This window comes from Brachycentrus maculatus, unplaced genomic scaffold (assembly GCF_059751285.1).
Source record: "Brachycentrus maculatus isolate JH-2025_06_01 unplaced genomic scaffold, ASM5975128v1 h1tg000229l, whole genome shotgun sequence".
Taxonomy (NCBI): Eukaryota; Metazoa; Arthropoda; class Insecta; order Trichoptera; family Brachycentridae; genus Brachycentrus; species Brachycentrus maculatus.
Genome location: NW_028280980.1, coordinates 373,247 through 388,184, shown reverse-complemented (window position 1 = coordinate 388,184; position 14,938 = coordinate 373,247). Strand labels below are relative to the sequence as shown.

Sequence of the window (14,938 nt, the reverse complement as noted above, 5' to 3'; positions counted from 1 at the left end):
CATATGTATTATTTATTTCTTGGGTATAGGCAAGGCACTTCAAAAAAAAAAGACTTTTGAGATCTTTTGGTTCCAGCTTTTAAATCAAAGTATTTTCTAACTTAAAGATCTAGTTAAATTATTTTCTGATACTTGAAATATCAAGTCATAAAAATTCAGTATCTGCTCATATGATATTTTAACCACGTCTTGTTTTTTAATAGGCAACAAGTACAGGTGACAAGTACCAACCAATTTGATCATTTACTGAGAAATTTTACCTCGATTCGTAAAAGATAAATGATTTCGATGAATATTCATCACAAATCGAGTTAATAAGGCTATTAACCGCGAGATCTTTGAGCGGTATTGAGACTGGCAAGGCCGACGAACGTACTTACTTTCAATATCGTTTTACTTTTTCGTACGGTTATACGAAGGGAATGTAGAAAAACAAACATCTCCATTATGCAATCGCATCGCGGTCAAAAGACGCGCGCTTGCATGTCGGTTCAATGGCGGATGTGGCATGTCAATAGAGTAGGGGGGATCGAGGAAAAAAGTGAAAATATCCCACGGCGGGGACTTGCAGGCAGCGCCATTGCTTATCGCTCCGTCTACACGCCATTATAGACCCGCCCGACCACAGTCCCGCGTAAATATCGCATTTATACCATTGTCACATTTGAACGAATTTGACATTAACCGCGAAAATCTGTCGCGCCGCCGCCATTTTGGTGCAGTTTCCCGCCGCGTGGCTGCGTTCGTTTTCGCTTCCCGCGACGACCGCGAGACGCCCCCCGATTGGCCGGCCAGTTTCGCGCGAAATCCGGTTCGGCTGTATTTTGAAGAGTGGAACTGTTCGGTAATTATATTTATGCAATATTTTTTCTGTGGACGCAAACATTATGTTGTATGAACACGACGTTATCTAACCACTAAATCAGTACCTACCTAAATTTAACTGATCATATAGATTTACGTATTTAAAAAAAAGACTTCCTTTATGTTTACATGGTCTTAGATACACTAACGGTTGTATAATCATATATTTTTTTAATACATTTTAGAGAGTATCATTCCATAGGTATATTTCACAATATTAATTGAGATTAAAATCGAAGAAGTTATATCGGAGAAAGATTATAATCGGAGAAAAAAAAACACGTAAGAAAAATATTGTGAACATACATTTGTACTTTGATTATTTTACAAATTTGAATACTTGTCAAGATAATGATTCGTATTATTTTTATTGTTATTATAAGAAACAATAAAAATTAATTTAATTAAAAAAAAATGTTCAAATTATGATTCTACATTATAATATTGACAGTGTTCCAATCAATTAAACATTGTATGGTATTGTACAAATATCATAGAATTGCATATTTTCATTCATAAAACTATTATATGGTGTATCACATTTAAACATAATTGTTTGTGTTTACAGAAACAAACATTAGCAAAGTTTAAATACAAATTAAATAAATATATAAAATAAATCGATAATCTTTATGGTGAGTGACCAGGAGAGAGGGAGACAATACGAGTTGATAATAATGTAAGTGCTCTCTTGCTTTTACTTTTACTTCAAGGTAAGTAGGTACTTAAATACTTGATCCAACGAAATTGAAAGTGGTCGCTGCATTTCACTTTCAAAAGAGGTGTAATATCTACTTACTTCCAGCGTTCTCAAGTCGACAATGGAAACCAAACTTTTAAGATGGAATTTTTAAATGAAGAAGAATATGGAAGTCTGGGCCTTTACGGGGAAAAAAATTATGAAAAACGAAAATTTCCCCGTAAATGCTGCGACTTCCATATTCTTCTTCATCTGTGATGAGATGTCAAAAATAATATGAAAATAACTTCTGTAATTGGAGATAATCCAGATTTTGTGAACAAGTATTTGGACACACTTAAAATCTTATATATATATATATATATATATATATATATATATATATATATATATATATATATATATATATATATATATATATATATATATATATATATATAAATATTTATATATATATAAAAATATATATATATATATATATATATATATATATATATATATATATATATATATATAAATATATATATAAATATATATGTATATATATATACATGTCAATATTTTTTTTTATTTGTTAATTTATTTGGCTTCGTCTATTTAAATCACTATACTCACATGCAGTGGCGTTCACAGAGAATTAATTGGGGTAGGCAGTAAAGGTTGGTACTACTTACTAGGGTAGGCAGTAGAAGTAGGTAGTAAGGTAAGCTGGAACTCTTAGTAAGGTAGGGTAGGTACTGCTTGCGTTTTAAATGTCACGCTGGTAAGTTAGGATAGGCTCTTCTTTAGTGCCTATATGGAAGGCACGCCCCTGCACATGTCAAACATTCTCCAATTCTACCTACGATTGACCACACTACTCATTTTTTTAGAACTCTTAGTTATATTGATCAAGCTCGTTATAGCCTAAGACAAGGTCATAATCCCTTTAAATACTTACATAGTCTTTTTCATCTATGCTGAGATGCCAAAAATATAAAAAAAAAAACTTCGATGTGAAGATAATCCAGGTTTTTGAACAAATATTTAAAAAAAATGTTAGTTAGCTTATGTTACATTGACTTAATTTTATTTTTTTACACTTAATTTTCATCATACATATATTTACATCTTCTTACGGTATACAGAACATTGATTTTTAAATTCTTTCAGACAATTTCATTCTTCATAAGTTCAGGCGACTCATCATACATTTTAAAAAGCCTTATACATTATACCATTTAGCGACTCTGTTTTTTTTTGAATGGCTAATTATATCCTCATTTCTTTCTTTAATCCTTTTTTCATCCTTATTTCAAGTACTATGTGTTGGATTCGCTCAAAATGTTATACATGTTATGATGACGTTTGAGTGTAGTCCATTTTAGAATAAAATGATTAAATCTAACTGCACGGAGTCGACGAATGGCCATGATTTTGCTCATCACAGCAATCAAACACTGTCCGTGTCCCGAATTAATAAAATAAAAATAAAACTCAATGACCAACCCGAAAAAAATACATGCATACAGATACAATCGCCATGTTTCTTTCGCTTGCAAAATATGGATTAAGTCACGACTAACTACACATATGTAGAACAAGTCCCAGATTGATCGTGGTCATGACAATTTTTTCCTCATTCTTACGCAATATAATTAATTTTTAATAGTCAAACATCGCAGATCGGGTAAACGGAAACCTTGTGAACGGCCTTGTCATATGTATGGATGTATGGATAATAGAAAAGCACGCATCAGAAGAAACACGAGTGTGGATGAATCAAACATTCTTTATAAAAACTTAATGGGAAGTAATGATGTTTTTTCTATGTGAAATTGTCCAAAAGGCAAAAAAACGTACATTAGTAATCGTACAGGCGCCGTGGCGTTGACGATTGACCTCAAAACTGGCGTCGTGTTTTCGATTCCCGTCAAGTGCAAAATAAATCCAAGAAAGATTTATTTTCCATTGGTCTGGGTGTTCGTTATATATTTTTCACATTTACCTTCCATATGTCTTCTATCCTACCTGCAGACAAATCTCTAATAGAGGCTTTGCGGGTTAATCCAAAAAATATTTGAATTTGAGAGAAAAAATAAATATACCTTCCTTATAAATTGTTTGGGCTGCTTTAGGTTTAAAAAAGCAAAAGTCTCTAACTTAAATACTTTTTTATTAGATTTATGTTTGTACTGAAATTTCTTGACACCGCATTTTTTATAATAAAACAATCTTATAGTTTTTTCACTTTCATTTTATTTGACAAGTGACTGAATTTTGTTCTTACCGAAATCATCAGACTGGTGGGAGGCTAAGCAAAATTACATACTTGACGAGGAGAATAATTTTTGCTAAGACAGAGTGGTGTAGCGTTCTATTCTATCCACCTACCCCTATGGAGAAGTGACGTGTTGGTAAGTTAGTTACCTATAATAAGAAATCAGGATATAGTGCAGAATATAATTAAGAAGGGATACATTCTAATGCGCCCTTGAGGCGTTTTTTTACACAAAAATGTTGCTATATAAATTGATGAATTTTATGTATTTTCACATATTTTTTCAACAGTATTTTGCTGTCATAATAACTGCAAATCTTTCATTACTAAGTATGCTAAATTGATGTTGAAAATTTACCAAAATCCTTGATATTTGACTTGGTTTATTTACACAGATGCATTTATTCTGTATTGCAACTAGAATTACTTGTATTTGTCTTATGGATAACGATTGATATTTAAGTAAAGAAAAACTAGCGACTCTAGTAAATATACTCACCAAATGTCAAATGTCAGTGTCAAACCTCGTTATGTCACTTTCGTGGCGTAATATGTTTCTATCTATTGGTCAAGAATCCAAAAATAGTAATAAATGGATGATCATAATATAAAAATAGGGATAAATATGTTGTAATAAATAGATGATCATAATATAAAAATAAACAGTTTTTAAACTGTTTTTAACGTTACATCAATATATATATATATATAAATATTTATATATATATATATATATATATATATATATATATATATATATATATATATATATATATATATATATATATATATATATATATATGTATATATATATATATATATATATATATATATATACACCCCTGGACAAAAAAATTTACGAGTCCTCAAAAAAACGAAAATTGACACATAATGAATTATTCTTGATATTTAATAAGTTTTTTTTGTATTGTTTGACATATGTGATGACTACTCGTTACTTCAAGGTTAAAATAAAAGATCCTACTCATGAATTGTACTTGGAAATTGCCATTATATACCAGGTATCAGATTACCCGAACCTTAGAGACCCATAACGGTTCATTTATGGTCGAGTGTTTGTGATGAAATAATAAAAGACATATTTAAGAAGTAGGTTCTAATCGCTTTATTTTAAATTAAAGTATTTTACATTAAAACATATTTATAACATTTAAAAATATTTAATACTTAGTGAATTCACCTTTATTTTTTATAACATGTAAAATTCTATTATTTAACGAAGCGTAAAGCGAATCTAAAATTTCTGAAGTTATTTCTTCTTCCCAAACTTGAATCAAGTTTCTTTTTAATTCCTCAATGTTTTTTGATTTTTTTCCGACTTTTTTCTTCATAATAGCCCATAAATTTTCTATCGGGTTCAAATCAGGACTATTCCCGGGCCACGTCATCGATTTTAAGCCAATTTTATCCTTGAATTCATTGATCTGTAAAACAAACAATAAATTATTTATCAAGTGGTCACAAAATGCATTAAAAAAATAAATATTTGTACTCACAGTGCGGGCTCTATGGCACGGCGCAGAATCGTCCTGAAAAATCGGGTCCGCGGTATACTGCGTAATGTCCTCGATTGTTGGAATAAGATGGTTTTTCAACACTTTTTGTACTGGATGGCATTCGTCGTACCTTGTACAAAATTTAGAGGTCCCAAACCGTACGCTGTCATGCACCCCCAAATCATGACGTAGGGTGAATGTTTAACGGTTCGAGTGACGCACGACGGATGGTATCTTTCCCCAGGTTTTCGTCGAACTATCTTTATGCCGTCTGGACCAAAAAGGTTGAATTTTGATTCATCGGAGAAAATAACATTTTGCCAATCCTCCAAGGTCCAATTCTGGTGCTCCTTCGCCCAATCCAGTCTAGCCTTCGTCATTTTGTTCGTCAGTAATGGTTTCTTTGCGGGTCTTCGTGCTTGGAAACCATGCTCCAACAGCCGCCTGGACACTGTTTTTACTGAAAATGTTGATGTGCTGGTAGACTGCACCTCTGCGTGTATTTCAGATGCCGTTAAAAATCGATCGCGCATAACAATTTTTTTTATTAAGCGATCATCTCGGGCAGATGTCACGCGCCCCCGCCCGCTTCCTTTTTTCCGTTCTATGGATCCAGTTTCTTGGAATTTTTTTAATAAAAACCTCACTGCACCTTCTGAATACCCAACTCGACGAGATATTTCACAATTAGATATGTTTTGTTGCGACAATGTGATTATTTTAGATTTTATCGCAATCGACATTTTCTTTGCACTTTTCATGATTGTTGTGTTATGTTCACTCAAACGCGGGTAAAACAAGACTGTTTGAGACATTTTTAAATATAAATATTGTAGAAAGGTGACACAAAGTGTCCTTAATTTATCGAACAAAAGAAAGAGGTATCGAAAAAGGATTTCTTAGAAAAAGAGTTGAGTAAAGTCAAGGCGTGCGGTAGCAGGTAAACTCGTAAATTTTTTTGTCCTGCGGTGTATATATATATATATATATATATATATATATATATATATATATATATATATATATATATATATATATATATATATATATATATATATATATATATATATATATATATATATATATATATATATATATAAGTGAACATTTTTTGCAGAATAGTGTTAAGCAAATAGAATGTAAATAACACTCTCCTTATCATTCATCGTTGAATGATGAATGTTGATAGGAGAATGTGATATTACCACACCACAAAGTTAACAATGCTTTTAATATACAAAATAGACCATTAATAATGTATTTAATTTTATAGAGGTTAATATTAATTGCATGTGGGTATATTTTGTCTCGATTTTGAATTTTTGTATTATTATACAGGGTAGGATTTAGAATTAGTAGGAGTATATTAATTAATTTTTATTATTAATTGGACTTATCAGTACAATTCCTTATTAGTTCTCGAAATTGTACCATTGTGCATTGATGATTCCCACTACGCGAACACACACATATATATATATATATATATATATATATATATATATATATATATATATATATATATATATATATATATATATATATATATATATATATATATATATATATATATATATATATATATATATATATATATATATATATAAATATGGATTTTTTTATTTATTTTCATCACACATAAATTTCAACACAATTAAAAATACGTTTTCAATGAAATGGTATGGCGCAATGGTCGGTTTCGGTAGGCATATTATGGGTTTAGTTCAAGCACAATTTCCTCTTTCTGTGGTTTCTTTTCACATGGAATGATATTAAAATGGATGATTATGTATTTAAATCCGTTACATCGCATCACACGAAGCTTATTTTAGGTGAAAGGTGGAAGTTGAATACAACATCATTAGTGATTACAACTCAAATGGGAATTAAACTGCGATGGTGTAAGGAGAAAAAAAAAACAAAATGATTGATCTGTGAGTTCTTTTCAATGACAATAGAATATTACCATTTACTGAGATTTAAAAGACTTTATTCTACATAATGTGTCCGTCTTATTGTCAAGACAATTATTATACCAGTATGCAAACAATATTGTACATTGCAACCATAGCACTATTCATATTTATGAATCCATTTTTATATCAAACAATTTTTTAAGTCTACTAAGTTGTATTTTATTAAAAAAAACACATAAAAATTAATACTGTGACAATTGTTTCGCCAAGTATGGCATTTTCAAACGTATGTTAAGATTAAATAGACTGACGGTCCTTATGTAGCTTTACAATTCTAGGTATGTGTTAAAACTAATACTAAAGTACATGCTAAAACTATTACTCAAGTACCTAACATAATACAACTTAGTAGACTCAAAAAATCTGTTTGATTTAAAAAAATTAATACATAAATTAAAATGGAGTTCTTCTAATTAAACGCCAAATCAATAAATAAATGCACTATTCATACACTAACACGTAGACAAAAGATTTATCACATGCACTTTTAGTTAGTTAATTACATTTTCTTTATCATTTTTAATATTCCATAATCATTCATTCCATTGTTTGCCTTTTTGTACAATGCAAGCCTTATTTTTCCTTTATATCATAAGTATCTAGAGTTTTACCTCAGTTTAAATAAAAATCCGTAGTGTAATGGTCAGCACGCTCGGCTACCGTTCTGGAGGTCCCGGATTCGATTCCCAAGGGGGGTAAAATAAATATATGTGATTTTTTTCACTGTCATATTTATTCAATATAACCCTGGACTGGTACCTGAAGCGGAGGGCTGATCACCTTTCATTCATGTGTAAACGATCAAGATAACACTGCGTTTATATGACGCAGTGCCCTATGCACCATTGGGGTGCGGATAAGGGTTTTATTATTATTATTAAATAAAAATCTAAATTTCAACATCTCATATATACGAAGAAGAATATGTAAGTCTGGTTATTTACACTTACAGCCCGTCATATGCTAGTTTAAGTAATTGCTTTATAAATATGGAATATTTACCATTCTACCCACGATTGACAAATGTATCACTCAAATTTTTGAATCTCATGTATTTGAGTTTATCTCATTATTAGAGAAAAAAATCAAATTCGTGAAACATGATTTAGACTCACCCAAAAAAATGAGTAGTGTGGTTTTTAATCATGGGGAAAAATGTTGAATATCTCACTTGTATAAAGTGATTGCTAAAACCAGCCCATGATGGGTCATATGCACTGTAAATACCCAGACATTCATACTTTTCTTCACCATGGTAACTACTACACAAAAAAAAGAAATGTAATATTACGTTACTATGTCTAAATTAAATGTCAATTAAATTGTTGAATAATTTTTAAAATATTTGAAAAAGCGTTATTATTGAATTTAAATACGGTTGTTAAAAATAATGAAATGTAAAATGAAACAAGATTATGCAAAATGGTCAGTGAAAATGTCGTTAAAAACAAAACACACATCCGGATTTTTCTATTACAATATTATATCCGATAATTTAGATATCCGATGTGATAAATGTCATAAAAATTACAGTAAATTTCAATTTCGAAATACTTGATAATTTTTCTCGCAAAAATAGCGGATACGTTGTTGTATAATCGGATGATTAACATCTTTTCCTCATTCGACCTTTGCGAACGTTATCCGTTTTGTAAAAACTTTCAGGAAATAAAATAAACAACGATTTTTGCAAATGCGCGATAGAAAAAAAATCCAAAGGTCAATCTTCCAGTCAAGGGAATTAATGTTGTGAAATCCTATAAAAACAATATGTAACATTATCTCGATAGTTTTGTAAGTTGGTTTCTTGTTTCATCGTGTCTTACAAAATTCCACCATTAACGATCGAGATTATATTCAAATGAGCTACCTTAGATGTCATAATGAGAGTCTAGTTATGCTATATCACGTAATGCTTTAAATATTTCGCAATATTTTGAGTACATCCAAAATTTTGTTTACAAATTCTGCATTTGCTCTACTTATTAGCTGTTATTAATAATATGATTTTCATTGACACCATAACAAAGATGAGGAAATCTATTTAAGTCTGGGCAGTTTCTTAGTAACGTTCTGAAGGTCCCGGGTTCAATCCCAGGGGGAGGGGTTCGAATAAATATGAGTGATTTACATATTTCACTCTATTATTTATTCAATATTACTCTGGACTGGTACCTGACTCGGAGGACTGACCACTTTTCCTTCATGTGTTAACGATCAAGGTAACACTGCGTTTATGTCATTGACTGGTTTAAATGATCAATTTATACACTCTGTTACCTTCATAATTCTATCTTTGATTGACAACTGCACTTCTAAAATTTTTGGAACTCTCAAGCATATTGATCAATCTCATGACATAGTTCACAACAGCCATCTATGTTGGATTGAAGAAAGCTTTTATTTAGCAAAAGCCCTTATTTATATGCAAGATCTGAACCCCTGATTATTTTTTCATACTGGGAATCGCCTGAAAATATGATTTTCTTTTATAGTGTCGCTTATAATTTGAGCAGTTATTTTTATGTACAACATTTTAAGTGTGTCCAAATACTGGTTCACAAATCTTATTTTACAATTGACATACATGTGTATAACAAGGAATATGGAAGTCTGGGTATTTACAATACTCAAAGCCTGTCATAGGCTGATCACTTAACCAACAATATTTTTATTGATATCATAACATGGATAAAGAAGGATATTTAAGTCTGGGCGTTTGTAGAGCTTATGAGCTCACATTGGCTGGTTTAAGTGATAACTTTAAACAAAAAGTAATCTTAACCGTTCTATGCATCATTGATTATTACTCTTTATTTTGAATATTGAAAGCATTAACATGGTGGATCATAGCAATCAATCCTTTCAAAAACGTCATAAATCAAAAAAACTTGATTTTTCAGGAGATCGTTTAAAGTTTTTAAATAAAATACAATACTTTAAAAATTTATATCAAGCCACTTGTTGAACTTTTTACTATGCAACAGATCTTTTTAGGTAAAACCTGAAGGTTTTTTCTCCATTTGAAAAATATTTAGTGTATATAAAGAAAATAATTAAATAATACCTTTTCTTCAAAATGCAAAAACAACACATTCGGCCCTGTAGCGGATAAATATTAAGTTTAAAATATGCCTCTTTTGATGGGATATAGTACATTTTCTGAGCATTCCGAAAACATGCACAACTGAAAATTTACGATTTTTATTTATGATGCTCTTGAAAGGAGTGAGCGATAAATACAATATTTTATATATTATTGTTAACTTTTGTATACAATTTTCATTTTTTAACAACACTGCGTTAATACAAAGCCCTTGGTACCATATTAGATGATAATAGTAGAAAAGAGTTTTTATTGGTCAAATAAACAAGTGAAAGCGTACTGAGTTTTGATTTATTTATTTTTAAGCGTGTGTAATCGACCATAATAATATCGTTGTATTTCTTTTTTACCAGTGTCTGTAAATCATTACAGTAATTTAAAATAACAACAAAGATGAGCAGAAATCAACTATCAACATGAATGGAAGAAAATAATCTTTCTAGTTATACGTTTGATGATATAACTCCCGATATAAATCAATAGACAGTAAAATAAAATCTACGATTGATAATTAAATTGAAATTTATCTAACAAAATAGCCTCCAACCCGTTGCAATGTATCAAATGGCGAGATTTTATGCGTTTTTGTCTGAAATGAATAAATTGCGCGGTGATTGGACACGCTAGTTACGTAACTTGTACTTGTTTGTACTTACTTGTACTTATTTGTACTTACTTGTACTTACTTGGTGTCGATGCGGGGTACCTGCCTGCCTTGCCGACCTTCCGAAGCCAATATCTCACAATATAGGAAGTGCGGATGACCATGATTTGAGGGGATTACAGACATCCATATGATTACATAAGTGTTGAGTGAAAGAATTAGATAACACTTCCTGCCTTCGGTATCTTGGATCTAGAGACCGCATTAATATGTCAGATTATCTCCAATTATAGGAGTTATTTATCTCAACATAGATGAAGAAGAAAATGGATAGTATATATATATATATATATATATATATATATATATATATATATATATATATACATATATATAAAATATATATTATTAGATTAAAACCAATATTTTTAGCTTTTCCACTTTATTTTTATTTGACCGGGTTTCGTCGTTACCGACATCATCAGACTGGTGATGTCGGTAACGACGAAACCCGGTCACTGATCAAATAAAAATAAAGTGGAAAAGCTAAAAATATTGGTTTTAATCTAATAATATATTAAAAATGCTATTCCATCACGAAGTGTCAGTGGATAATATAAATCTATATATATATATATATATATATATATATATATATATATATATATATATATATATATATATATATATATATATATATATATATATATATATATATATATATATATATATATATATATATATATATATATATATATATATATATATATTTATTTATATATATATATATATATATATATATATATATATATATATATATATATATATATATATATATATAATATATATAGAAAGATATTCTTGATAAAGAAACGGTAAGCTTCGAAACGGTAGACATTATAATTAAGTTATAATAAAATATTTTTAGTGATTTTTAACCAATGTTACATTTTAATTATATATCATATTCTTCTTCATCTATGTTGAGATGTCAAAAAAATAATATGAATTACTTTATATAGGTATGTATAAAGTTCCGGGCATAAATCTATGGTCACCATGCATTACCTAAAGCTGTAGCTATGAGTGTTCAGATCGTTTTCTTCAAGGTCGAATGTCGAGCATGGTGCTACATGTATAAGCATTACTAAGTTATTAGGACACCATACTTAGTGGAGAGATGTTTATTCTTTTACTTAGCAATAGACTTCCCTATTATTACTTTAAAATATACACCAGTATTACGCGGTTCCGGATATGTTCTTAAAGTATTCATTTATAAAAATAATTTTCATCTATGAAATTTTGTAGAAGCCAACACTGACCATATTTTGTGTGTCATTATTATTATGAACTATTCTAATTAATTAATTTTTAATGTATTTTATATTTTTAAAAATAAAAAATGGTAGTTTAAATCCCTGCCTTGTTTTGTTTAAAACATATTGTTTTCTTTAAAAAAACATTCATTCAAGAATTATATGGAATTTGTCTATTTCTAATCAATCAAGAACTTTGGAGAGGGTCAATGTGATTTAAATAAGGTATTTCATTTCGTTTTACTTAGTAAGTACCAATACTTCTTAAAATCTACTGTGACACGTGTTTCGATGCATTCCGTATCATTTTCAAACACCGTATTTGAAGCTTATTCTAAATTTTAGAGTTGGGTCCTTGGGACGTTGAAGGTTGAAGAGGGGTAGGAGCTGTTTAAAAAAAAAAATATTTAATTTTTTTATTTTATTTATTTCTTAACAGTGGGAACATAGATAATAGAGGGAGGCTTTAGTCATTGTCATATTGTTAATTATGGGTTTATTGTCATTTATACTTTCATGAATTTCTATTGTTTCAAAATGTTGCAGTTTATGGCTTTTCGTATTAATTATTAGGATTACTACACGTTTCACAGTAAATTTTAGGAAATAGTGGTGGTATCTACTATCTAAAACCTAAATTAAAAATGGATAGATTTTACCACAAAGTGACTGCCGAATCAATAAATGAAATTACAAATATCTAGTTAGTTAATTAAAGCATTTTAATTTTCATAACAAGATTAAAACAAACAAAAAAACTCATGTAACATCACAGAAGAAATTCTTGCGTAAAACGCTTTTTTGTTGTTATATATCTTACCAATTCAATTACGTATGCCTACGGCTTGAAAAAAATTGAAATGGCTATGAGAATGGGAGCGCTGACTACCATCTAAGCAGATGATGGTAACTCAAATACATCCATGGGTATGCATCGTGATTTAAACTGACAACACGAATCGGGAAATTTAATTAATTATAGCAATTCGGTAGATTTGATAACATATATTAATACCCATAAAATCGTAGCAGTCACTTTTAAACTCCTTACCTACATTCTTTAAAATTTGCAATTTTTAAATGTATAACACATATCGCTCACTCTTTTCAACAACGTCATAAATCAAAAATCGTCAATTTTAAATTGTGCATGTTTTCGGAATCCCCAGAAAATGTACTATATCCCAGAAAAAGAGGAATATTTTAGACTTAATATTTACCCGCCACAGGGCAGAAAGTATTGTTTTTCATTTTGAGGAAAAGGTACTATTCAATTATTCTTTTAAATAAACTAAATATTTTTTAAATGGAGAAAAAACCTTCAGGTTTTACCTAAAAAGATATGTTGGACGGTAAAAAGTTCAATAAGTGGCTTGATATTTATTTTTAATAATTGTGTTATATTTTTAAACTTTAAAAACGTTCTCCTGAAAAATCAAGATTTTTTATTTATTACGTTCTTGAAAGGAGTGAGCGATATGTAATACTTCAATTTTAACCACTTTTATATCGACGGCCCCTATGTAAAGTACTCTGCCTGCAAATCTGTTACTTTACAGGAGAGGGCTTAGAAGATTTTTTCAACGTATTTTTTTATTATTAATTAACGGTTTTATCCGAAATTCTAAACTAGTTTTATACATTCAAAAACATTTAAAATAATGTTTTAAATCGTTTTAAAACTTCGTGCCTTGTCAAAATTAAGTAGTTAGCGTTTAAGGAGTTCAGTTCATTTTGAAAATTCGATGTAGATAGCGTCTTATACGCCTGAAAACAGACATAATTTATTATGATTTTTTTGCTTGTTTATATTTGTAGATGACGGTCAGTTGATAACATACACCAAATATCTCAAAATTGACTAAAATGTAGTTAGAGCACTTTACGTAGGACACGTCGATATAGTTTATTAAGGTGGGAGATACGATAGCCCACAACTAAATTTTCATTAAACCCAGGTCACATTAAACGTTTTGTATTGAAAAATAAGTTTTTATTCGAAATAAATACGTGGTTTTGAAAAAAAAAAGTTTTTTAAGAAAATTATTTAAAAATAAAATCAAATGTATTTAAAAAAAATCTGCACAAAATACACGTGTGGCTTATTGTACAGCCGGAAGCGAACTGAATTATATATTTGAGAATGCACCCTTAACAAAACGGATTCACAAACGATTTCAACTTGCTTAAATCATAAGATATAAAGGGCCAAAAGTATCTACACTACGTTGTTAAATCGGTAATTTCCGTATGGAATCCTTGCCTAGGACAATGTCCACAATAAACAAAAATTGCATAATTTCTATAATGTATCCAGTGGCGTGCACAGAGAATTAATTAGGGTAGGTAGTAGAGGTAGGTGGTAAGGTAAGCTGGTACTACTTAGTAAGGTAGGCAGTAGAGATAGGTAGTAAGGTAAGCTGGTACTACTTAGTAAGGTAGGGTAGGGGTACTGGATGCGATTTAATGTCACGCGGGTAAGTTAGGATAGGCACTGTTTTTGTGCTTACATGGAATGCACTCCACTGAATATATCTATACATTATAGACGCTGTAAAGAATAATTAAAATAGACATACATATTAAACGTAG

General features: G+C 29.8%; 1 protein-coding gene across 3 annotated transcripts in view; it reads left to right on the top strand.

The window, feature by feature from the left end:
- The first annotated feature begins 440 nt into the window (after positions 1–440).
- LOC148306712 (uncharacterized) overlaps positions 441–14,938 on the top strand; it is a 58,590-nt gene continuing 44,092 nt past the window's right edge. The window contains exons 1-2 of one of the 3 annotated variants that reach the window (XM_088264535.1): positions 441–844; positions 1,433–1,543. The gene's annotated coding sequence lies outside the window, so the exon portion shown is untranslated. Of the gene's footprint in view, positions 845–1,304; positions 1,544–14,938 lie in introns of those variants that run through there. The other 2 variants (XM_088264531.1, XM_088264530.1) reach the window with 2 other exon arrangements.